The 26,642-nt window shown below is 44.8% G+C and overlaps 1 protein-coding gene across 1 annotated transcript in view; it reads right to left on the bottom strand.

Moving 5' to 3' along the window:
- LOC135224576 (ring canal kelch homolog) overlaps positions 1-26,347 on the bottom strand; it is a gene marked incomplete in the record, with an annotated part of 536,926 nt that extends 510,579 nt beyond the window's left edge. Inside the window, 1 exon segment of the mRNA XM_064263711.1 lies at positions 25,970-26,347.
- Positions 26,348-26,642: the final 295 nt, after the last annotated feature.

Genomic DNA, 26,642 nt, shown 5'->3' with positions numbered 1-26,642 from the left:
TATTCCAACAAGAAAAAACTCACTACTCTGGGAATTTATCAATGAAAATGATATTGTTAAACTACAATAAAGTTTTGTACATACTTACCTGGCAGATATATACTTAGCTATAGACTCCGTCGTCCCCGACAGAAATTCGAATTTCGCGGCACACGCTACAGGTAGGTCAGGTGATCTACCGCCCCGCTGCTGGGTGGCAGGAATAGGAACTATTACCGTTCTAGAATCCAGATTTTCTCTTCCACCTGTCTCCTGAGGGGAGGCTGGGTGGGTCATTAATCGTATATATCTGCCAGGTAAGTATGTACAAAACTTTATTGTACTTTAACAATATCATTTTTGTACATGAACTTTCCTGTCAGATATATACTTAGCTGATTGACACCCTTGGTGGAAGGTAAGAGACAGTTAATAACTGAATAAACAGGTAAACAACATACGTTGTAGGTAACAAAAAAAATACAACCTTGGTTCCTACTTGATTAGGCGGAAGATTCCATGGCTAAATCCTAGGAATCTGCTTCGCCTCAAGAGCCTCAGCGAGGATGTGACCTATGGCTAAGAGTTCTTGTGGTTCTGTTGATGGGGTCTTATCCACTTACTCGACAGAGCCTGATGGCCTTTGTCAATGGGGTCTTATCCACTTATATGACAATACGCCTATGCCTAGTGGCATAATTAAGGAGCACAACACCGATCCCGATCACCTGATCCTAACACGAGGGTTAGTGCATAAATTGAAAAGAGTTATCTCCAAACTCCTTTCAAACAACCCAAAGAAAAAACACGACGTTAAATAAAAATTTAACTCACTAGCTAAGGATCAGAATCGGCTCCCTATCCCAGCAACGTATCAACCAAGAGAGAAGGATCTCTCTTAGGTTATCTTGACATCCTTCGGTTAAAGGGAAGTCAACACAGTTGCATCTCCCGTATGTGACAGCTAAATTGTCCTTATGACATATAGTTAAGGAAAGAACAAGAATTCGGAACAGCTCGCACTTCATGCGCTTTTAATTCTCAGCTGTTTGAAGGAGTCATTAATACACTTATCAAGTGCTTTGGAGATCACATTGTCTCTAAGAAGGCCAGGGCGTTCTTTGATATAGATCTCTTCTGGGTGAAGCCTGTAGCCTGGATAGTGCTTCGCGCCTGGTAGGCACCTAGCGCCTGTCTAGCGCCTCGTGCCTGGCTTGAGCCTCGCGCCTGAATGGTGCGTAGAGCCTGGGCTGGAGTCTCGCGCCTGGATGGAGTCTCGCGCCTGGCTGGCGCCTCGCGCCTGGCTGGAGCCTCGCGTCTGGCTGGCGCCTTGCGCCTGGAAGGCTCCTGGAGCCTGGCAGAAGACTTCATGATTACTGTCAATGAGTCTACATTTCCTGAAGAGCTACAGCTAGGACGTGACCTGTTGCTGAAAGACTCTTCGGATCTACCAAAGGGATATCTGATCCAGTTACATGGTAGAATCCAAGTCAAAGGGGTTCGCCCGCTTACATGACAGAACCTGTCCACTACTATCAAAAGGAGTCAAGACTTCATGGACACAGTCTATGAGTTTGCCTTGATTGAAGAGCTACAGCGAGGGCGTGACCTATTGCTGAAAGACTCTTTGGGTCTACCAAAGGGATTTGTTATCCAGTTACATGGTAGCATCCAAGTAGGATCTTGTCAAAGGGGGTTCGCCCGCTTACATGACAGAGCCTTTACCTGTATCATATCAATGGGGACTAGCCCTCTTACATGACAGAGCTTTAGGTTTCTCTGATTGGAGTCTAAGAAGGAGCCTGGCACCTGGATGGCGCCTGGCTGGCGCCTTGCGCCAGAATGGCGACTAGCGCCTCGAGCCTGGCTGGAGCCTAGCGCCTGTCCAGCGCCTCGCGCCTGAATGGCGCCTAGAGCCTGGCTGGCGCCTCGTTGGCGCATTATACTCGGCTGGCGCTTCTGGCGGGGGGGGGGGCCTGGCGACTGGCTGGAGCCTGTCTCCTGGCTGGCGCTTTTCGGCGCCTGGAGCCTGGTTGGCACTTCTGACACCTGGCGCCCAGCCGGCTCCTCGCCACTTGCTGTAGCTTTGAGCTTGGCTGGAGTCTTGAGGCTGGCTAGCGATGTCCACATCGGACACTCTCATCTGTCCGATCTGTTCGCCTCTGGCGCATCTGCGCCCGGTTGGAGGCCCGCTCCTTCTCCGCATCAGACAATAAAAGCGTTTATTCGAGTTGTCTGCCTCTGGCGTTTCTCGCCTGTTTGGCATTTGGCGGCTGGCTGTTGCTACGTTGCCCGAGGATCCTGAATAAACCACAAAAGTTTATCAGGAGACTGGAGAAGGGTGGAAGGAGCTCTTCCACCTTGAGCCTCTGGCCTCAGACGAAGGGAGGCGTTTGTAGCCAGTTACCTCCAGTAGACGATACGATATCTAAACAGGACAAGAGAGAAGAGTCTTCCTCCGAGGAGGATCCTTCGTGAGAACTTCCGTTGCAAACGAGATCTATTCGTACTTGTTGGGGAGGTTTCTCGTTGCAGAAAAACCTCCCTCTCCTTGCCCTAAGGAGGAGGAGAAGGAGCCTGGAAGTCGAAGGAAATTCTGTGCCGAAAGTGGGCTAACCCAGGCTTTCTTAGCTCTTATCGTGTCCCTCTGAGTACCTTCTGGGAAGCGTTTCGAGCCCTCATCGCATCCCTGAGTTCCCTCATAAAATTGTTTAAAAGAAGCTTGATAAAGAGAGGTTCCAACTTGTCGGAACAAGGACTCTGCGGCCACGAAAAATCCCAACTCAAAGTACATGATATCCTACTCTTGGTCGTATCGAGGTATCGTATAAGATCCCGAAGATCTTAGTCCTCTGCTATCTTTAAGTCCCTTTGCAGAGACAGAGTATAGCCTGCTACTGTATTCTTTGATAGCAGAAATAACAAAGGTGATTCTTCTCTCAAAAAGGGAAGAAAACCGTCATGTGGATCACAGAGGTATCGGAAGAGGACAGTTTCCTCATTCAACCCAGCGCGATCCACAGCACTTCTTGTCTTGGCCATGACACTGTCCTTCACCTTGAAAAACCTCTCATTCACGTCAACTTCTCGTCAGTCTGCACGCAGACAGACTTAGAGTGTAGAGGTTCTTAAGGTCCCTTTCTAAGTGAGGCTGATAGAGTTGACCGACTCTCTTGGGAAAGCCTTAGAAAAGTGCTGTAAGAAGGACGTGACTTCTGTGAATCCAGCCTCTCGAAGGCCAAAAAGGGGCGAAAAGCATCATTCTCCCTTCCTCTGACGCCAGAAATTATCTTAATATATCTATTAAGAATTATATATATATCTATACATACCTACATACATACATATATACTATACATACACACACACACACCCATGTACATATATATATGGGAAAAAAAAATGATATTGTTATGTTACAATAAAGTTTCATACATACTTACCTGGCGCAGATATATACATAGCTAAGACTCCGTCGTCCCCGACAGAAATTCAAATTTCGCGCCACTCGCTACAGGTAGGTCAGGTGATCTACCGGCCTGCCCTGGGCGGCAGGACTAGGAACCATCCCCGTTTTCTATCATATTTTCTCTCTTCCACCTGTCTCCTGCGGGGAGGCTGGGTGGGCCTTTAATTGTAATCTGCCAGGTAAGTATGTATGAAACTTTATTGTAACATAACAATATCATTTTTCATACAATCAACTTACCTGTCAGATATACATAGCTGATTGGCACCCTTCGGTGGAGGGTAAGAGACAGCTACTATATGGAATAGACAGGTAAACAACATATGTTGTAGGTATAAATAAAACCTTGGTTCCTACCTGATAGGTGGTAGACTTCGTGGGTGTTTGCCCAGTAGTCTGCATCACCTCAAGAAACTTTAGCGAGATATATGATCTATGGCCAAGAGTTCTTGTGGGGTCTGCCGATGGGGTCTTACCCGCTTACTCGGCAGAGCCTAAAAGGACTTTGTCAATGGGTGCTGATCCACTTATATGACAATACACCTTATGAAGGAGCACACAACCAATCCCGACCACCTGATCCTAACATATGTTAGAATAAGGATTGTTCCGAGTTATCCCCGAACTCGTCACAACAACCGTAACTCAAAACCACTACGCACACATACATAATTTTCAAAAAAAATTATAACTCATCTAATTGGATATGGACAAGATTCTCTTACTGAACAACATAGACGGCCGCCCACTTGCTAGCCCAAGTCCTCCATTGTTCGAAGAGACTCCCGACCATATCCAAAAAGAAGAAAAGTATATACATTTAAGGATTGGTGTCGGCTCCCGTACCCAGAATCGTATCCGCGATACGAAAGGACCTAGAGAAAAACACTTCTCATATGTCACCACGAACGTCTTTCAAGTAATGAGATGCAAATACTGAGTTGCATCTCCAAAATGTCGTATCTATGAATTTTTAAGCGACATATTCTTATAAAACGAGAGAGACGTCGCTACAGCTCTTACTTCATGAGCTTTTACTCTAAACAGTATGTTTTTAATTGTGTTCGTCAGGACAGACCTTATGCGCGTCTGTAATGACGTTCTTACAAAGAATGACAGCGCATTCTTGGACATCAGTCTTGTGGGGTCTTTTACCGCACACCAAAGACCTTGTCTAGAGCCTCCCATCTGATGCTTTCTCTGAAGGTAGAACTTCAGAGCTCTAACAGGGCATAGAGACCTCTGCTTCTCTGCCTACGAGATCGACATTCCTTTGACTTCGAATGACTTAGGCCAAGGATTCGTGGGATTCTCGTTTTTGCTAAAACAGGGTCTTAAACGAGCAAATAGCCGAGTCTCCCTTGAATCCTATTTTATCCTGCAGAGCATGTAATTCACTAATTCTCTTTGCCGTAGCTAAAGATAATAGGAATAGGCATTTTCTGGTTATGTCTCTAAACGATGCCAGATGAGGAGGTTCGAATCTTTCGATGACAGATACTTGAGGACTACGTCTAGGTTCCAGTTCGGAGGTACTGGTTCCTTAGACTTTAAAGTCTCAAAAGACCTTATGAGATCGTGGAGATCTTTATTATTTGCCAGATCTAATCCTCTGTTCTGAATACAGCAGAGAGCATACTTCTGTATCCCTTTATTGTGGATACGGCTAGATGAGATTTTTCTCTCAAGAATAGCAGGAAATCAGCAATTTCGCTATAGAGGTAGTGGAGGAGGACAACTTCTTGGATCTACACCACCTTCTAAATACCTCCCACTTCGATTGGGTATACTTTTCGTAGTGGAGGTTCTGCGTGCTCTCGCGATCGCGCTTGCCACTTCGCGAGAAAAGCCTCTCGCTCTGACAAGTCTTTCGATAGTCGAAAGGCAGTCAGAGCGAGGAGTGGGGGAGGTTTGTGGGAGGTTTTGGATGACCGTCCTTGAAGTGGGTTGGTTGTCTGAGAAGATCCGTCCTTCTTGGTAGGATCTTGGAAAGTCTACGATCCACTCTACCACCTCCGTGAACCATTTCCTGGGCCGGCCAAAGGGGGGCTATTAACGTCATCCTCGTCTCCTTTGACGCCACAAACTTTTTCATTACTAACCCCAGGATTTTGAATGGGGGAAAAGCATATACGTCTACTCGAGACCAATTTAGCAGGAAGGCGTCTACCATAAGTGCTCTTGGATCTTCCACGACCGAGCAAAAAACTGGGAGCCTTTTTGAAATGAATGTTGCGAAGAGATCCACATGAGGAGTCCCCCACAGAGACCAGAGATCGAGACACACTTCCTCGTGTAGTGTCCATTCTGTATGAAGGACCTGGTTCCTCCTGCTGAGCCTGTCCGCCCTCACATTCCTTACTCCCTGTACGAACCTTGTCAGCAGGGAGATGTTCCTGTGAGACGTCCAAAGTAATAGGTCTCTCGTCAGCTCGTAAAGGAACGAGGAGTGCGTCCCTCCCTGTTTCCGAATGTAGGCAAGTGCGGTGGTGTTGTCCACGTTTACTTGCACTACCTTGTTTGACACCAGAGGTTCTAGGCTCTTCAAGGCCAGATGTACGGCGAAGAGCTCTTTGCAGTTTATGTGCCAAGTCACCTGTGGGGGGCTGGTTCCCAGATGCCTGACACTTCTCTGAGCCTAATGTCGCTCCCCAACCTTTCTCCGACGCGTCGGAGAACAACACTAGGTCTGGGTTCTGTGTTCTTAGAGAGATCCCTTTGTTCTCTTCCAGAGGGGGCAACCACCACTCTAGGTGCGACTTTATCTCCACTGGAATGGGAAAAACGTCCGACAGTTGTCCGGTTTTCCAGCTCCAAGACCTCTTGAGGAAGAATTGAAGCGGACGTAAATGAAGTCTTCCAAGTGGGAAGAATTGTTCTAGCGAGGAAAGCGTCCCTAGAAGGCTCAACCATTCCCTCGCCGACGTCTGTTGTTTCCCTAAGAAGAGAGAGACTATCCGCAAACCTTTTGCGATTCTCTCTTGCGAAGGAAAAACTCGAAAACCCCGAGAATCCATCCGAATCCCCAGATAGACTAGGTCCTGTCTGGGGGTCAGCTGAGACTTCTCGAGGTTCACAAGCAATCCCAACGCTTTGATTAAATCCAGAGTTAACTTTAGGTCCTCCAAGCACTGTCTCTCCGATCTGGCCCTGATGAGCCAGTCGTCCAGATACATAGAGACATTCACTCCTTTGAGGTGAAGAAACCTCGCCACATTCTTCATCAGGCTTGTGAAGACCTGAGGAGCTGTGGACAGGCCGAAACACAAGGCTCTGAACTGAAAGATCCTTCCCCCCGTCATGAAACGGAGGTACTTCTTCGATGAAGGGTGGATCGGGACGTGAAAGTAGGCGTCCTGGAGATCTAGAGACACCATCCAATCTCCTTGTCTTAATGACGCCAGGACTGAAGCAGAAGTCTCCATGGAGAACTTCTCCTTCTGAACAAATTTGTTCAGAGAGCTGACGTCCAGTACTGGTCTCCAGCCTCCCGAGGCTTTCGCCACCAGAAAAAGGCGATTGTAAAACCCCGGGGAGTTTTGATCCCGTACCAATTCTATCGCTCTCTTGTCCCACATTTGTTCCACCATCGATCGAAGAGTATCCCTCAGCACAGGATCCTTGTACTTGGCTGATAGTTCCCTTGGTATTGACGTTAGGGGAGGAGTGTTCAGGAAAGGGATACGATATCCCTTCCTTAAGATCGCCAAAGAAGACGCGTCTGCATTTATCAGTGTCCAGGCTTCCACAAATCCCAGGAGCCTGGCACCTACTGGTGCTTGGAGGAGAGAATCTTCATTTTCCCTTCTTAAAGGGACGAAAGGCAGATCTACCTCTCTTCTCTGGAGCCTTCCTTCTTGTGGAAGGTCTGGAGGTCGGAACACCTCGAAAGGGCTGCACAGTTGTACTGGGTCCTTTCTTGTCCGATGCAGCAACAGGTTTCTTCTTTCTTGCTGACTGCGTCAGCAGATCCTGAGTTGCCTTCTCAGTTAAAGAATGCGCAATGTCCTTTACTAACTGAGAAGGGAACAAAAAGTCAGATAGAGGCGCATACAGTAGAGCTGCTCTCTGAGCATGTGAGACTGCCTTTGTTAAGAAGGCGCCATATACAGTCCTTTTCTTTAAAAGACCTGCCCCAAACAATGAGGAGATTTCAAAAGATCCATCCTGTACCGCCTTGTCAATACAAGACAATATGCATAACAGGGCTTCAGGTTCGATTCCTTCCGAATCATGGGCTTTCTTGGACATCACCCCAAGGGACCAATCTAAGAAGTTAAATACTTCCAATACATGAAAGAGTCCCTTGAGGAGATGATCCAGTTCCGAAATTCCCCACGTAATTCGTGCAGAATTGAGACTTTGACGACGTGAAGCGTCAACCAAAGTCGAAAAATCTGCTTCCGTTGTAGAAGGGAGAGCAATACCCATATTCTCTCCCGTCTGATACCAAATGCCTCTTTTCCCAGCTAATCTTGCTGGAGGCATGCAGAAGACTGTTCTCACTAAGTCTTTCTTAGACTTCATCCATGAGTCTAAGGAATGTAAAGCCCTCTTCATCGATATGGTGGGTTTCATTTTGAGAAAAGACGAAGGTTTCTTCGTCTTAGCACTGGAAAAGAGCGAGCGCGGAGAAGGAGGAGCGGCAGGCGTCAACTCGTCTCCGTACTCCTCAAGAAGTAGGGTAGTCAAAACCTTATAGTTAGACAGACCTTCTCTTCCACTATATTCCTCATCCGAGTTTTCCTCTAACTCGGGATCTACATGCGTCTCCGCTCTCCTTTCCGAACGTTCCTCTTCTTGAGGAGACAAACTCCTAATAGGAGAGGGGCTAAGGGAATGATAATCCTTCCTTTTCCCCGCTCTAATAGTCTTGGAAGGCGTCACAAGCTCCGGCTTCTCTAGAATTTTAGAAGACGCTTCACGCTTATATGACGCTTCCCGTTCGCCAAGCGTCCTGGCTGACGTCTTATGCTGACGTCTCGATGACGCTTCGCGCCTGGAAGACGCTCCGCTCTCCAAAGGCGTCCTACTTGGCGTCATAATATTGGACGGAGCGTCATGTCTATGCTCCGTTTCCAATGACGCTTCGCGTCTAAAAGACGTCTTACGTCTCTCTGGCGTTACGAAACTCTCGTAAGCACCTGTTCTCGCTCTAGAACTCGAAGCTTCTGTAAGACGTTTAGCCGTTCCCCGTCCGTATGACGCTTCTCGTTGAGCAGGTGAGAGAGGACGAGACTTCTTAATTGGAAGCGTCACGTCCTTCCGACGTGGCGCTAAAACTCCCACTAGAGATGACAGTTGCTCTTGAACTGCCATAATGATCTTTCTTGACGCTTCTCCCACGTCCCGTGCATGACGTCTTTCGTCATCACTCGGGGGGGAGAAGGAAAGGAAAGGGTACTTCCGCGTACACGTCAGGTGACGCTGACGCCCCCTTCGCTTTCTTACTAGAAGACGGAGCGTCATCTGAGAAGCGCTCTGGACTAGAATCTATGTCAGGCTTCATATGACGCTTCAGCGGTCTCGACAAGTTCGATTCCTTCCACCCTCGTTTAGGTGAGGGAGAGGGAGAGGACGAGAAACACTCGCGAAGGACGCTTTTTCTATAGCGCCCTTGAGCCGCCTGCCACGAAGCAGAGCTAGCTGAAGGGACGTCTGACCGTTGGGGATTCCCCACGACCTCCTTAAGGCTTTCGACTTTCCTTCTCCTCTGGGCATGGGAGCTTGGAAGAGGTCTAGGCCTGGGAGCGTCGCAGGGACGATCAAACGCCCCCTCCACAACACTGGGAGAACTCACTTCACTGTAATGCTCACTTTCACTAGCCTTACCTTTGAAGTCAGCCATCTTGGACTTCATGTCTCTAATTGTAGCTTTCAGATTGGCGATTTCCGATGCCGAATCCGAAAAAGCACTCTGAGAATGAGATACATAGGGAGAATCTACATCAGTAGGATTAGAATTATCCGTGAAAGGCTCAATAGGCCTTGAACTCACACCTTTCAACCGTCTAATTCTATCCCTCTCTAACTTCTTCAAATAAGAAGTCAAAGTCTTCCACTCTTCTGCATTCAATCCCTCGCATTCCTTACAAGTATTAATAGCAGAACACTGAAACCCCCTACATTTACGGCATACAGTGTGAGGATCAACCGAAGCTTTCGGTATCCTCACCCTGCAGCCTACATTCACACACATTCTCACACTCACATTAGAATCAGACATACTGAGAAAAATCCAAAAGAGTTATTCCAAAAACAGTCCACTGTAGCGAATGCCAAAACACGATCCAAATACGTCACCAAAAAGCCGAAAAACGATGATCAAAGGATGAAATATGAATCTAAGTCAGGAGGTAATAGCAACATGTTGATACCACCGGCGACAGAGAAAATATGATAGAAAACGGGGATGGTTCCTAGTCTGCCGCCCAGGGCAGGCCGGTAGATCACCTGACCTACCTGTAGCGAGTGGCGCGAAATTTGAATTTCTGTCGGGACGACGGAGTCTTAGCTATGTATATATCTGACAGGTAAGTTGATTGTATGAAAACTAATGTTTATTCCCCTTCCAAACAAAAGGATGGCGTATCTTTGCTACTGCTCTGGATTGAGATAAGGAAGCAGTCTTAGAGGAAGCCTCTTCGTCTTCGACATAGCGAAGAGATCTATGAAGAAGACGTCTCACAGGTTTCCACCACTCTCTTCCTAACTAATATTAGACAGACGTTAATAGTCATTATCGTCGATCAAGACGGTTCTCACGTTCGTGCAATATCTTGCAGCGAACCTCTGAAGGATCGTTACGTTCCGTGTCTGGGTTCCAAACAGGTTTCCTCTTGTTAACGCGAACAGGGGCGAAAAAAGAGATTCTTGATACTACTTGAGATATGAGAGAGCTGTGGAAATGGCCTAATTGATTTAAAAATTCATTTCGTCCTTTCTTGTGATTGAACCCTCCTCCAGAAGACGGGGAACGGAATCAGAAACGAATCGAGAAGTTACCGAGCCTGCTGCTAGAGAGGCTACTGAACCCTTCGGTTAACAACTCGCTATATCGAGAAATTATCAAGTTCCCTTAATTGCTTGTAATTCCTTTAGACTATGTACCAGAACCTCTGTATCTCTGTCATGGTACCCGGTACCCCCATCTCATATGTTATTTCCGTCCATAGGTAGGAAAAAACTTATAGTTCTTAGCAAATCGCAGAGAACTAATGTATTTCATGTTGCCTACAAATCCTCTCCATTCGAGGCTAAGTCCGTGATTGTAGGGGAGAGATACCGTTAGCCAGTCAATTCCGTAGGAGAGAGAGAGAGAGAGGGGAGGGGAAACCAACACCACATGACCGAGACCCAGATGGTTACACTGTGTTGGCCAGTGACAGCCGCCTTCGATCGCAGTCTCGCCGTACTTCCTGAGTTTTGCCAGTTACCCCATTCAATGAAGGAATAATGTTATTGTTAGCTTATACAATTAAGTTTGTCATACTTACCTGGCAGATATATATAGCTGTATTTTCTGACGTCCGACAGAAATTTCAAAACTCGCGGCACACGCAGTGGGCGGCCAGGTGGTAGTACCCATTCCCTGCCGCTGGGAGGCGGATATCAGGAACCATTCCCATTTTCTATTCATATTTTTATTAATGCCTCTGTCTCCTGAGGGGAGGAGGGCGGGCAACTTTAATTATATATATCTGCAGGTAAGTATGAACAAACTTAATTGTATAATAACAATAACATTTTGTTCATGCCACTTACCTGACAGATATATATATGCTGAATCACACCTTCGGATGGTGGGGAAAGACAGAATAGGTATTTTTGGAAACTAAAATTAAGTAGATGATATACATCTTGGTTCCTTACCTGTTTGCAAAGTAGACTATGTGATTACTGTCACGTAAGGCTGCTTTTGCTTAATTACAGAGTTGCCAGCCAGGTGGAGACCTGTAGTGCTGGTTGCGCTCTGGATGATCTGTCAAACGGGTGCTGAGGACCCTCTGCGTTGACAAGATCATCGATGCCATAAAAACAAATGAATGGGCAACGAAGCAACTGACCACCACCTGACCAACTATACACAAAACCCCTTACTAGCTAACAACGGATGGGAGATCTTCACATAAGACTCACCACAACCTAAAAACACAACAACCTAACTAACCTAACTAAGGAATAGGGAAAGAGCTACTTCCGGACCCAATACTGTGTCCGCAGAAACGTATGGTCCCCAGTGCATTGCAATCGTCATAGATCGTTCTCACATCCCACTTAGGTAATGTGAGGCGAAGACGGAGTTGCTCCTCCAAAAGGTACAATCGAGGATGTCCTTGATTGACATGTTCTTTTGGAAGGCAAGAGAGGTAGCGACGGCTCGTACTTCGTGCGCTTTTACTCGGAAGAGGCTCAAATCAGTCTTCTGAAAAGATGAATGAGCCTCCCGAATGGTGTCCCTTAAAAAGAAAGCCACTGCATTCTTTGATAAAGGTAACTCTGGCCTCTTCACAGAGCACCAGAGGTTACCTGAGGGACCTCTAACCTCTTTAGTTCTATGCACGTAGAACTTGAGAGCCCTTACCGGGCAAAGGACTCTCTCTGGTTCTTGGCCCACCAGACTTGACATACCTTTGATCTCAAAAGTCTTCGGCCAAGGGTTCGAAGGATTTTCATTCTTTGCCAAGAAAGATGGGTTCAACGAGCAGACAGCATTGTCCCCTTTGAAGCCCATTAACTTGCTAAACGCTTGAATTTCACTAACTCTCTTAGCCGTCGCAAGAGAAGTTAGGAAAAGAGCCTTCCTTGTCAGATTCCGAAGAGACGCTGTCTGAAGCGGTTCGAAAGTGTCCGACATCAGGAATTTCAGGACTACGTCAAGGTTCCATGATGGAGGTCTCGTTTGAGGAACCTTCAAGGTCTCGAAAGACTTCAAAAGGTCATGAAGATCCTTGTTGTCAGACAGGTCTAGGCCTCTGTGCCTAAAAACCGCTGACAACATACTTTTGTATCCCTTGATGGTAGGGACCGCTAATTTCTGCACATTTCTGAGAAATAGCAGAAAATCAGCTATCTGGTTCACAGAGGTCGAGGAAGAGGAAACTCCCTCCTTTTTACACCATGCCCTGAAGGAAGCCACTTCGACTGGTAGACAGCTCTTGTGGAAGCACGTCTCGCATGTGCGATTGCTCTCGCAGCTGCCTTCGAAAAACCTCTCGCTCTGGCCAACTTTTCGATAGTCTGAACGCAGTCAGACTCAGAGCGGAGAGGTTTTTGTGAAACCTTTCGAAGTGAGGCTGTTTGAGTAGATCTTTCCTCCAGGGCAATGTCCTTGGAAAGTCTACCAGGAAAGACATGACCTCTGTGAACCATTCCCTTGCTGGCCACATCGGAGCGATCAGGGTTAGCCTTGTCCCTTCCGAGGCCGCAAACTTCCTCATGACTTCCCCCAGAATCTTGAATGGTGGGAAGGCATAAAGGTCCAGGCCCGTCCAATTCCAAAGCAACGCGTCCACTGCGATTGCCTCTGGATCCAGGACCGGGGAGCAGTAAAGAGGAAGTCTCTTGTTCCTTGACGTTGCGAATAAGTCGACCAGTGGACGTCCCCACAGCGTCCACAGGTCTCGACAAACGTCCTCGTGCAAGGTCCATTCCGTCGGAAGGACTTGGTCCCGACGACTGAGGAGGTCTGCCCTGACGTTTTGCACACCTGCAATGAATCTCGTCAGGATCGTTACCTCTTTCCTTTTGCCCACAGCAGAATCTCTCTCGCTAGGGAGTACAACGCTCTGGAGTGTGTACCTCCCTGGTTTTTTAAATAAGCGAGTGCTGTGGTATTGTCCGAGTTTATCTGAACAACCTTGTTCTCCAAACTCTTCTCGAAAGAACTGCAGGGCGACAGAAACACTGCTGCCAGTTCTTTTACATTTATATGCCAGGCTACCTGTTCCCCTCTCCAGGAGCCTGACACTTCCTTCCCCCCTAGTGTTGCTCCCCATCCTGTGATGGAAGCGTCTGAGAACAACACTAGGTCGGGGCTCAAAAGACTTAGGGACACACCCTCTTGCAGCTTCTGAGGGTCCAACCACCATCTTAGGTGGTTCTTGATCGGAATCGATATCCTCAATACTGCATCGAGATCGTCTTTTGCCTTCCACTCTTCTGCCAAGAAGAATTGGAGAGGCCTGATGTGCAGTCTTCCCAAGGAAACAAACCTTTCCAGCGAGGAAATGGTCCCCAGCAGACTCATCCATTCCCTCGCCGAGCAAGTCTCTTTCCTTAGAAAGGCTGAGATCTTTTCTAAGCCTAGCCGCTGACGTTCCTGGGACGGAAACGCTCGAAAAGCCACTGAATCCATCTGAATCCCCGATACACGATGGACTGTGTTGGGGTCAGATGCGACTTTTCGAGGTTGACCAGAAGTACCCAGGGACTTCGCTAAGGCTAAAGTGAACTGCAAGTCCTTCAGACACTTCTCTCTCGACGCGCTCTGATCAGCCAGTCGTTCTTAGATATAGGGAAAACTCTTATTCCCGAAGAGTGTAGCCACTCGCTACGTTCTTCATCACTACTGTGAACACCATCGGAGCCGTGGTCAGTCCGAAGCACATCGCTCTGAACTGCCAAACTTTGTTGTTCAAGACAAATCTTAGATATTTTCTTGACAGAGGGTGGATCGGGATGTGGAAGTACGCGTCCTGCAAGTCCAAAGATCCATCCAGTCAGTCGCCCGGTCTCAACGCTCCCCAGAACAGAATGAGGCGTCTCCATCGTGAATTTGATCTTTTCCACGAAAAGATTGAGCCTGCTTACATCTAGAACTGGACGCCAACCTGACGACTGCTTTGGTACTAGGAAGATTCTGTTGTAGAAACCTGGAGACCCCAGGTCCGCGACTTGTTCCACCGCTCTTTTGTCGATCATCTGTTGAAGGAGATCGAACAAGACTTTCTTCTTTTCTCCTTGGTAGGATGGAGAAAGGTCTCTGGGAGTCGTAGAAAGAGGAGGAAGATCTAAAAGGGGATCTTGTACCCCTGCTCCACGATCTTGAGGGACCAAGAGTCCGTGTCTCTCTCTCTCCACGCTCCCGCAAAATACTTCAGTCTGGCTCCGACTGGTGTCTGAAGGACATGCTTTTTTGCACTTGGAAGGTTTTGGTTTAAAAGAAGCTCTTCTCGTGAAAACCCTCTCCCTCGAGGAGCTGCTCTGAGGGGGGAGCCCCACGAAAGGGCTTTACTTTCTTCGGCGGACGAACTGCAGCCGAAGAAGTTGAAGGTCCGGCCGACCGTCTTGTAGACTGGCCAAAAACCAAAGATCCTGAGTTAGCCTTATCTCTTGTAAGCTGTTCGTCAGTCCTTTACCAAAAGTCTGGGGGAAGAGATGGTTCGAAAGAGGCGAAAACAACAAGTCCGCTTTCTGAGCTGGCGTCACTGAACGAGCTGTGAAGTTGCACAGCAAAGCTCTCTTTTTAAAAAAGCTGTCCCAAAGTGAGATACTAGCTCTTCCGAACCATCCCTGACGGCTTTGTCCATACATGCTAACACGCTGGACAGCTCCCCCAGACTAAGAGATTCTGGGCTTCTCGCTTGTAAATCCAGAACTCCCAAACACCAATCAAGGAAGTTGAAGACTTCCAGCGTCCTAAGCAGACCTTTCAGCTGATGGTCTGTCTCCGACGCGGTCCAAGTTACCTTGGCAGAGGGTAAAAGAGACCTCCTCTGTAAGTTCTACAAGGCTGGAGAAATCTCCTTGAGCCGACGAAGGGATACGAACTCCCATTCATTTCGTCCTTGGTCTTATACCAACTGCCTCCTTTACCACTAAGTTTAGTAGGAGGCAAGGCGAAAGTTGTCTTGCCTTGGTCTCTCCTTCTTATCATCCAGTCTTGGAGCTTCTTGAAAGCACGTTTCGTCGATAGAGAAGTCTTCATCTCTACGAACTCCGGGATTTTCCCCGTTTTCGATGAAGAAAACTGTGAAGGAAGGAGACTTGGGAGCTGCGGGCTGAATTTGTCCTCAAAAGAAGAACGCAAAAGTCTGACTAGGACTTTGTAATCCGAGATAGAAGGGGCTGTAGCAGGCTCATCTTCACCCGATTCAGCCGAACTACCCAGTTCTCCTTCTTCTCTCAACGGAAGAGAGAACGTCTGTCAGCGAAGGCGTCCTATTGGCGGGTCTTAGCAAGATCAAAGGACCCCTATCCTTGCAAGATGCAGCCTTATCACGGCTGTCTTCTTTCTGACGCTTACTGCTCGTTGATGGCAGAGCGTCCTGAGGCGGACGAGCGTCTTCCGCGCCTTCCGCGGCAGTCTCACCTGCCCGAGAAGCGTCTTACTTCTCTTCGCTGGCATACGTTGCCTGAGCACGTAACAAAGTGTCTGGGGGTAAGAATTCTTGTTCAGAATCCCCGAAAGCGTCTTGAAAGGAGGCCTGAACGTCCTGGCGGAGCTTCCTGCCAAGCGTCCTGTCTAGCGTCCTGCCGAGCGTCCTGTGTAGCGTCCTGGCGAGCGTCCTGACGAACGTCCTGCCTAGCGTCCTGCCAAGCGTCCTGACGAACGTCCTGCCGAGCGTCCTGACGAAAGTCCTGACGAGCGTCCTGACAAGCATCTTGCCGAACGTCCTGCCGAGCGTCCTTGCACAAAGCGTCTTCAAAAGCGTCCTGTCGTAACGTCCTTCTATAAGACGAACGAGATCGGCGAATCGCTGAAGGAGAAGCGATCGGCGAACGAGACGCAGGAGGCGAAGGCAACGGAGACTGCTTAGTCCTCTTGACAGGCAGTCTAAGGTCCTTCCTCCGCTCAGGCTCGACTGCTGGGCGATCCTCTGAGCCATAAGCGAGGATAGCTGGTCCTGAAGGGACAAAGAATGTTCTTCGTTGGAGAAGAATGAGTCGAGGAAGCAGGACTGGTCCTGTAGAAGACGAGGGGCGAGGGGACGCCTCCTTCCTTCTCAAAAGGAACAGCTACCTGTTTCTCAGGTGTACGCGCCTGTGCGCGCAACCTAGCGTCCTCATCGGAGAGATCCTACCTCTCTTCTGAGGAGGAAAGACATCATAAGCGTCTTCCGACGAAAGCGCGAAAGAGGACGTGAAGCGTCCTCCGCAAGAAACGTCCTCTTTAACGGACGAGTCTCTCTCCGAGCGCTCCACCCCTTGCGCGGGGAGGACGCTTCGGAGGACGAAAAGCACTCCTTCAAGACGCGTGCTCGTGCACGGTCCTTGGCAGCCTGGGTCTTTGCTACATGGTCTGCCGAAGGGACGCCAGATCGGTGGGAAGCCCCCGTAACCCTCTTGCGGCTTTCGACATACCTCCTCCCTGGGTCTTGGGAGTCTGATAGAGGTCTAGGCCTAGAGGCATTATGGGGCCGATCTGACGCCCCCTCCACAACACTGGGGGCACGATCACACACTTGCACCGAGCCAGTTTCCAAGGCTTTCACTTTGGTCTCCAGAGTGCGAAGGGACTCCAAAATCATAGAGAGAGCATCCGCTCCTCCCGACACAGAATCAGAGCCCGAAGGCAACACAGGTTTAGGGGTTGTAAACACTACAGGTGTTAGTGCAGGAGAAACGTTAGTCTTACCTTTGGAAGAACTTCTTGAGGAAGACCTCCTGATCCTATCGCGCTCCAATTTAAGGCGATAGGACTCATAGCTCTCCATTCATCATCAGTCAATATCTCACATTCCTTGCACCGATGATCAATAAAACAATGAAGCCCCCTACAACTCATACATATGTGTGGGGGTCTACCGATGCTTTCGGTAGCCTCACCTTACAATCAGCACTCACACACACTCTGAAACTCACACACTTGATCCAGACATATCTTATAGAGAAAAGTCAATCCAAAATCAAAAAAACGGTCCACTATCGCGCATGCCAATTCAACAATCCAATTCAATACCAACAAAATCAATCAGATACTAGAAACGAGTCAAATTCCAAAAAATCCTGAGCAGAGGTCGTAAACAGATGTTTACCGACCGGCGACATATGAATAGAAAATGGGAATGGTTCCTGATATCCGCCTCCCAGCGGCGGGAATGGGTACTACCACCTGGCCGCCCACTGCGTGTGCCGCGAGTTTTGAAATTTCTGTCGGACGTCAGAAAATACAGCTATATATATATCTGTCAGGTAAGTGGCATGAACAAATTATAAAAATTATACGAGCCTAAGGAAGTTCTCAATAAAGCATATTAAGCGAAACAACCTTCGTTAAATACAGGAGCTGAGTCGGTGTTGTCGTAACAAACCCTTCAAGTGTAGTCCTCACCCAGGAAACTCCTGGAAGGATACAGGGAATTCAGTTGCCAACCATAGGGGAAACTACGTTAAGCGCATATGACTTGACCATACAGTAGTCCTATACACCAAATTCTCTACTACATTCTTTCCTCACCGAGCAGAGAGAGAATGGAAATTTACTATCCTCGTTCTTTTCGTCAAAAGAACGAATTAGTATAATCTGAAGGCGATCCCAAGTGATAATCGAGGATCGAAGAGAATCTCTCAAGCTTCCTATTCTCTTGGACAAAAGGAAGAATTCTACGCGTCTATTACCTGGAAGAATCTCTAACCAATGAATGAGAGCTCCTCCGAATCATGTCCGAGAGAGCTTATATGCTTACGCAATAAGATGTGAGAGATCTTTGTCAATGAGAACTAATCCATTAAGATACAAAGAGTATACATTTTTTGTCAATTATGTGTTATGTACATATATGACAATACGTTAAATATCTTCCTAAGGAAGGAAGTTAATCCAGGAACTCGTTAAGTCTTCATGATTTCCACAGAAATCGCGGAAGGGAAAGGATTCCTGTTCACATCTTGAGTTTACAGAAGGAAGATTGATGTTCCCTTTCTGCATTTATTCCCGAACGCCGAAAAGATGAGATTCTTATAAGAAAAAACTCCTGTAGTTCTTGCCTCGTCATAAAGAGGGAAGAGTGTGAATGAAGGAAAGAGTCCACGTTGAGAGGAACTGTCGGTTACAGCAGTCTTCTGAAAATTGGAGAAGGCCTTCTTTCAGTATCAGAATCATCTTGACAAAGGCGACGGCCGCCTGAGCGACATCTTGCGCCTTTGCCAGGAGAAGGCTACTTCTGTTAAAACTAAAACGAGAAGTCTCATGACTGATTTCTCTCCAAAAGGCAATTCGGGATAACTTGGCGCCTCGCGCCTGGCTCCTGCCTGCTAGTTTCTACTTGCTTAGAAGGCTCCTTTCACTCTTCTTAGAAGATTGCGGATCAGCAGACATGAACTCTGGCGCCTTGCGCCTGAAGGAAGGAATTCTGGCGCCTACTTGCTGGAACGCGGCTCGCACCCAGCTGCTGAAACGCGGCTCGCGTTTGTCTGCTGGAACGCGGCTCGTGGATGGAGCTGTCCGAATCGGTTCATATCCATCCTTTGTATGTCCACTGGACGGAATCTCTTCATAGAAGGAAAACGTCCTTTCTCAATACTCATACCAATGGCGAGATTTGTTCTTGTATCTTCATAAAAATCTTCGTCGCTGAATATTCCTCCTCCTTGTCCGCCGAGGGGAAGGAGGTATAGGTAATAACGGAGAAACACTGTTTTAGGATACCTTTCCAAAGGTTCTCCTTGGCAGCTGGGACGCCACAGATCCTGCCGAGGGGACGCCTGACCGGTGGGGGCTCTCCCTAGCCCTCCTGCGGCTTTCGACTTTCCTCCTCCACTGGAACTGGGAGTCTGGAAGAGGTCTAGGCCTGGAGGCACTACGGAGCCGGTCAGAACGCACCTTCCACTTCACTGGGAACACTTATTCACTTCTTACCTTTTAGTAGCTCGCATTTTGAGCTACATCCCTTTATCTTCAAACTGCAACTTTGGATTGTAGTTTCTGTGGAGTAAGAAGGTGATGAGGATGCAACAACTACTAGTACGCTAATGCTCTAACTGCTCGTTAGCACAAAAGCTATTAAAGCTTCTAAAGGAAGCATATCTAGTTATATGCTTTTCTGACTTCCTAAAGTAGGAAATTAGAGTTTTATATTTCCTCAATAAAGTTGTAACACTTATTACACGTATTAAAGAAAAAATATTAATAATTCCCTTTCTTGCAAACTATGTGAGTGTCTACCGAAAAATTCAGTAGTTTCACGTAATATATTCTTCTAAATTTCGAAGCGAAATTCATTAAAAAGTTAATAAAAGCGTATGCCAAACCAAAGACCCAGTACTTCCCTGCAAAAGACAGCCCAGAAGATCGATGGCGATGAAAAACGAAAATCAAGTCAGGAGGTAGCAACAATGTATGTTGACACTACCGCGACAGAGAAAATCTGGATTCTAGAACGGTAATAGTTCCTATTCCTGCCACCCAGCAGCGAGGCGGTAGATCACCTGACCTACCTGTAGCGTGTGCCGCGAAATTCGAATTTCTGTTGGGGACGACGGAGTCTATAGCTAAGTTTATATCTGACAGGAAAGTTCATGTACAAAACCAACTTCTGTGTCTCTGATCTCCTCTTCCAAGACGTCAGAACAATTACTGTTAAGCTCGGCTGTCAGGAGATCTTCAAGACGATGATGAAGGTCTTCATCACTGGTTTGGTCCTCTGTGTTTATCTTTTTAGTATCTTTTCTTGCTTTTTCATGTTCTTAAGGTATCATTTCCAAACTTTGTTTCCTTCTTGGCTGGGATTTTTGGCTTTTACTTCTGTTCTTTCTGTTTATGTACATTCAAGCTTTTCTGGAGTGTCCATTGCAATCATGCATCTTCCCTGCTTTCTGCTTTTAGCTGTCTCCTTCCTCTCTCCTGCTTTTGGAAATGGTCGAATATTCTCAGGAGAAAACTGCTGTTGTAATGATGGTGCAGGTTGTTGTGCTTGTAGGTGGAGAAAACCCTCCTGGTCCCCCTGTTTCTTTCTTCACATAATCATGTGTTCTACCTGAACCACCCTTTTCTCGACTCCTGAAGTGTATTTCTATAGCAGCAACAGCAGCATCCCTTGCCCTATTGGTTCTCTTCTTATACTAAAATCAATCTGAAGCAAAGGATAGGTTATTTTTTTGTAATGAGGGGTCCTATGATGGGTTTATGAAGTGCTTTATAAGGTAATGAGGGGCTAATGAATGAATACACAAAATATAACATAAATATTGTTAGTGAAACCTTTTGCTTCTTAGTCGGAATTTATAATTAGTAAAGCATTCGCTAGGAGGGATGATTCAAACACGTCTGAATCATCCCTACCTTAGACTGTCCGACCATCCCTCACAGATCAGAAATAGGTATTGCCCAAAAACGTGCTTGCACTGTCGCTGAAACCCATAGTAGGTATGCTGCTTAGTTGTCAATCAAGTTTTTTGTAATAAAGTATTTTTTACAAGCTAGCTATTGAATAAATTTGTATTTTTCTCAATCAAAACATATGCCCCTCAATGGTAACTTTCCTCTTTCCCTCAATTCTAACTTTCCTCTTTTAACGACTTTCTGGTCATTGCAAATTCGGCCCCATAATTTCTTATGGTGCGAAAACAGAGGCCCAGGGACCAAAAACGATTGCGTCACACTACGGCGATAATCCGGCAGTAAAACATCTTCATAGGCTATATCCAAAAAGTAAATAATAAAAATATATATGTGCATTACGATTATAACAATTACATGAATGGCTAATAGCTGATAATCTGCATGAATAACTGGTAAACTGTCCTGCAAGAAAGTTGAGTAAAGCAATTATTTATAATAGGTACGAAAGCCAAGATGTCGTGACGTCATAATACAGGACTTAAACGAACATTCTAATTCCAAAAAATAATTACTTAAATTTGAGTCAGAATAGAGTTACTTTTTCAATAACGAATATTTTCAAATTAATCATCATAAATATGTAAAATATTTACGTTTTACTATTTATTTAAAAAATGATCCAAGTGCACGCTTTGTTGTCGTCTTCTACCAAAACAGTTGTTTACTAACAAACAAGCCGGTTAGGGACCGTGTTTTGATTGTTGTGAAGTGCCCCAGCGTCTGTGGGTGCAAGTGGTGTGCGGATTTATCACAGGAAATGGGAAGTTTATTGACAAAAGCGACTCCGTAAACATTGAGATGGCGTCAATCTTCTAAATATTCCGAGTTGTAAGTAAAAATGTTGAACGCGTTTTGGTAAGATTTGGACTGCCTTGTACCACCATTTCACTACCCTCTGTTTAAATCTTAAAATTTGGCCTTAATTTCTAACTTTGGAGAAAATACTTCGAAAGGAGAGTAGAGGTCTTTAGCTCCGTTTCTCACCAACAACAAGTCGCGACTGATGCCCATCTCTGATGTCAGGACGCGTTATAATGTACTTTTTTGGGGGTTGTTCACGTAGATCGTACATGGTCCACCCCTGGTCCATGCGGTTTCTTACCCTAGTTTAGCCTAAAGTGGTAGGCTATAGCATAGTATAGTATACTATACTAGCCTATGAACCAAAACTGAAAAGGTAGGTAAAGCATGTACCTAGGTACTTTTTCAGCTGTCCATTTTATATCCTGACTTCCAAAATAATAAAAGGCTGTGTAAATACATAGTAGGGTAGAACACCACGGCAGGCCAACCCTCATCACAGTGGACGGGTCTTATTCACTCGATATTTAATTGGTGAAACAAGAATACAATTGCAACTCTAAGCATACCATTTAAAAGACTGAAGTTGCGTCAACATAATGTGAATATGAAAGCCCCATACGAACTAAAATAAGCATTTGAGCTCTTCGTAAAATATTGTTTTCAAGGCAGTTTTGAAATCCAATATGGCGGCTACGTTTTGCATGGAAGGTTCTCATCAGTGACGGCCACCATCTTTCCCCAGCCTTCCCAGCACTCATTTGAACAATGTTAGCGTATATATGTAACGTTTATTGATCTTACTCAAGATTGCAGTTGTAATCAGCACAATAAAACAACATTCCGTTGCCTATACTAGTGAAAGTATGAAACTTGTTATTCCCGGGGTTTATGGTGGAACTGAATTCATTCTTACCTTGTAATCGGTGGTTTTTATCCTTACTGCCATCACAACTGAAACTCCACAGTGCTTATTTGATTGTAATTATACACATTTTTGGTCTTAATTCACTCCACAGTTCACTTGAACCACGCTGTGGTTCCTGGTTCCTAAGCACTCACTCCGCTAACACAGTTACGAGCAGCAGACGACAACACTGATTATGAGATGCAAAGCTTTATTCCCTTAATTGTTTACTTTACTCAATATTTAGTTTAACTTTACTTCAAAATGTTTATTTAATTCATATCTATTATCCCTTTTTTTGCAACCAAATTAACCCTCTTACGCCGATTGGACGTATTAAACGTCGAGTCAAAATGTCTCCCGTATGCCGATTGGACGTATCATACGTCGGCTCAAAAAAGTTTTTTTTAAAATTCGCGGGAAAAAATACTTATAGCCTACCAGCCGAAAACTTTTGTATCATGCGCCTGGGGGATGCTGGGAGTTCACGGATCAAGGCATTGTTTTGTTTACAATCGCTACGCAGGCGCGCAAGCGCGAATTTCTTTCTTATCGCACTAAAAAGTATCAGTGACACATCTCTGAAATTATTTCGTCACTTTGACATAATTTTTGCACCATTTTAAATTATCCTTTACATGAAGTATTATATATGAAAATGTGCACAATTTCATGTAAAATACAACAAAAAAATACTCATGAATGTCAGCCTTTTATTCAGTTTTGAAATTTTATTTCCTCATATATATAACAATAAGTGCCAAAATTTGCAACCTTCGTGTCAAACTTTGACTCTAACAGAAATGGTCGAGAAACACAATTGTAAGCTAAAATTCTTATATTATAGTAATATTCAATCATTGCCTTCATTTTGCAACAAATTGACGTCTCTAGCACAATATTTCGATTTATGGTGAATTTATGAAAAACTTTTTCCTTACGTTCGTGCGATAACTCTTCCGATAAATTTTTTCGTGCGATTGTCCTAATGTTTGCACCCTTTTAAATTTGCTGTTACATAAAGTTTTATATATGGAAATGTGCACAATTTCATGCACAATACAACAATAAACAACCCATGGTTGTAGCTTTTATCAGTTTCGAAATATTTTCATATAAATAACGTTAAGTGCAAAAATTTCAACTTTCGGTCAACTTTGACTCTACCGAATGGTCGAAAAAACGCATTGTAAGCTAAAACTCTTATATTCTAGTAATATTCAATCATTTACCTTCAGTTTTGCAACGACTTGGAAGTCTCTAGCACAATATTTCGATTTATGGTGAATTTATGAAAAAAACATTTTCCTTACGTTCGCGCGATAACTCTTCCGAAAAAATCAGAATTTTTTGTGCGATTGTCGAAATGTTTGCACCATTTAAAATTAGCTGTTACATAAAGTTTTATTATATGAAAATGTGCACCAATTTCATGTAGAATACAACTAAAAAGGATTGAAGGTTGTAGCTTTTCTCTTTATCGAAATATTTGTATATAAAATCACGATAAATAGAAAAAAACCACGTTCGGTCAAATTTGACTCTACCGAAATAGTTGAAAAACGCAATTGTAAGCTAAAACTCTTACGGCCTAGTAATATTCCGTCACTTTTCTTCATTTTGAAACAAATTTGAAGTCTCTAAAACAATATTGTGATTTATGGTGAATTTTTTAAAAATATATTTACCTTCACTCCACGTGCCGATTCGCGGCCGCAAGTCTTCGAAATACGTACATCGCATTATCCTAATATTTGCTCCATTTCATATTAGCCTTTTTATAGAGTTTTATATATCAAAATGTGCGAAAATTCATGAAGAATACAATAAAAAATAATTGAAGGTTGTAGCTTTTTCCATCTCCGAAATATGTGCATATAAAAAAATAAATATATAAAAATTTCGACATTCGGTCAAATTTTAAACTCATCCGAAATGGTCGAAATCTGCAATTCTAATCTAAAACTCTTACAGTATTGTAATATTCAATCATTTTTCTTAATTTTGAAACAAATTGGAAGTCTCTAGAGCAATATTTAGAATTACGGGAATTTTTGAAAATAACATTTTTTTACGTCCGCGCGTTACGAATTCGTACATCATTTTGTGATAATATTTTTTCCGGTGTTGCTTTTATTGTTTACTATGTATTATATATCAAAAGGATTGCAATTTAGTGTACAATACAACGAAAAGAAAAAGTAACTCGTTAGCTTCGACCGTTTTTTGTACAGCGTGATTTGAATACAATTATCTATGAATTTTTTTTTTTCGCTACCATATATCGCATTATTTACATATGATAATGATATTATTTTTCATTTCTGATGATTACATACTAAACTTCAGGCAATGAAAAAAAAATGAGCCAAAAATTAACTCTTAATCTTCAAAACTAAGCGCGCTGTGATTTTTTGAAAAAAATTATTTTTCTGCTTTCGCGCTCACTCCAAACCGGCGCCGGCATACAGGAGAGGTTTTGATTTTTAGGGCTTCGGCGTAAGAGGGTTAACCCCCAAAAATTACAAATGTTTCGGATGTATACTTACGAGCAGACGACGTGAGGAAAAAAATGACTCATCGTTGCCAATCTAGTGGAGCGTCACACATACGCCGATGCATTTACAAACTGTTTCGATGAATTCTAGTGTCATAGGAATGCAGTAATGATAAAATTGCTGTAATATGTACGTATATAGGCTATAATACAAATAGATACGCTAATTTCACTTATTTCCCCGGTTTTGTGTAAGTCTTATACCTAGTTTGGAGGGTAAACACATACCAATTGACAACACTGATAAACAATTGAAGAGCGCAAAACGCCGCAAAGAATGCCGTAGTCCCCTTGAATAAGTGCTGGTAAGAGGTTGGTTTACGATTGTTGTGATGAAAGTGCCCCAGCATCTATGGGTACAAGTGGTGTGCAGATTTAGCACAGGAAATGGGAAGTTTGTTGACACAAGCGACTCCGTAAACATCAAGATGGCGTCAATCTTCGAAACATTTTTAGTTGTAAGTAAAAATTTCTAAACCGTTTTGGTGAGATTTCCACTGCCGTAGCCACCCTTTTCACTACCCTCTGTTTAAATCTTAAAATTGGCCTTAATTTCAAACTTTGGAGAAAATACTTACTTCGAGAGGAGAGTAGAGGTCTTTAGCTCCGTTTCTCACCAACAAGAAGTCGCGACTGATGCCCATTCCGGTGTCAGACGCGTTATTATGTACTTTTTCGGAGGGTGGCAAGCGTTGATTGTAGGTGGCCTGTTTGGCCTGCTGTGATGTTTTACCCTAGTAGTAATTCAAAACAAAATGACTTCCGAACTGTTTACTCTCTCAACCAGCAGGCTATACTACTAGGTAGTAGCCTAGCTACCTAAAAGAGGTAGCAGTAGGTAGTACCTACCTAGGCCTAAAACCATGAAAAACTTAAATGTTAATTTTTCACATGTAGGTAGGTAGCCTACATGGCTGCAAAAACGGAAAAAAAAAAAAAAAAAAAGCTGAAAGGTAAGGGGTTAACATTTACCTGAACTGTTTGTCCAAGGTCTCTGGATCGGAATCCATGATGTGAGCTTAACTTAGTTCTCTCTCTCTCGCCCTTACTCCCTTAGGGTGAACGGTAGGCGATCACAGTAAGCTCTACTGTCAGTAAGGCTCCGTGATAATGACGTTCATCACCAATTACATTGTCGTGACATACAAAGATCTAAAGGGAACACCGTTTTTAATCAAATATATAATGAAACTATCAAACACAAAGTAAAGGCAACGCAATTTGGCGAGAAGTAAAATTCACATAACAAAAGGCTGATGTCCTATGTTTTGATTTGCCAAACCGTCAAGGTGACACCGACCACCAGAGGGCTCTTCTTCTTCCTTCCGTAAACAGCGCTGAAGTTGAAATGAGTACAACATCACTATTCAGCATGGCACCGTTTCTTCTTATTGTTCATCAGTTACAGAGTGCTCTTTATCACCCCCTATTTGGTTAATCAGACGAAACCCCCCTTTTTGCTGGTTGCTAAATATTATAGTTTCCACGAATCACTTACTTTTCCATGTATTATTTGAATTGTTTGAAATTTTTGTCCTTGATTATTTCCTAAGGTCTTCATCTGCAAAGGTGTGCTCTTGGTTAGTTCAGTTGGTTTTGGATTATATTGACTCTGTGCCAGTAAAGGTCATCGACGTAAAGGAAT

Source organism: Macrobrachium nipponense, chromosome 12, assembly GCF_015104395.2.
Source record: "Macrobrachium nipponense isolate FS-2020 chromosome 12, ASM1510439v2, whole genome shotgun sequence".
In the NCBI taxonomy this organism is placed as follows: domain Eukaryota; kingdom Metazoa; phylum Arthropoda; class Malacostraca; order Decapoda; family Palaemonidae; genus Macrobrachium; species Macrobrachium nipponense.
This window is presented reverse-complemented; position numbering and strand designations above follow the sequence as displayed.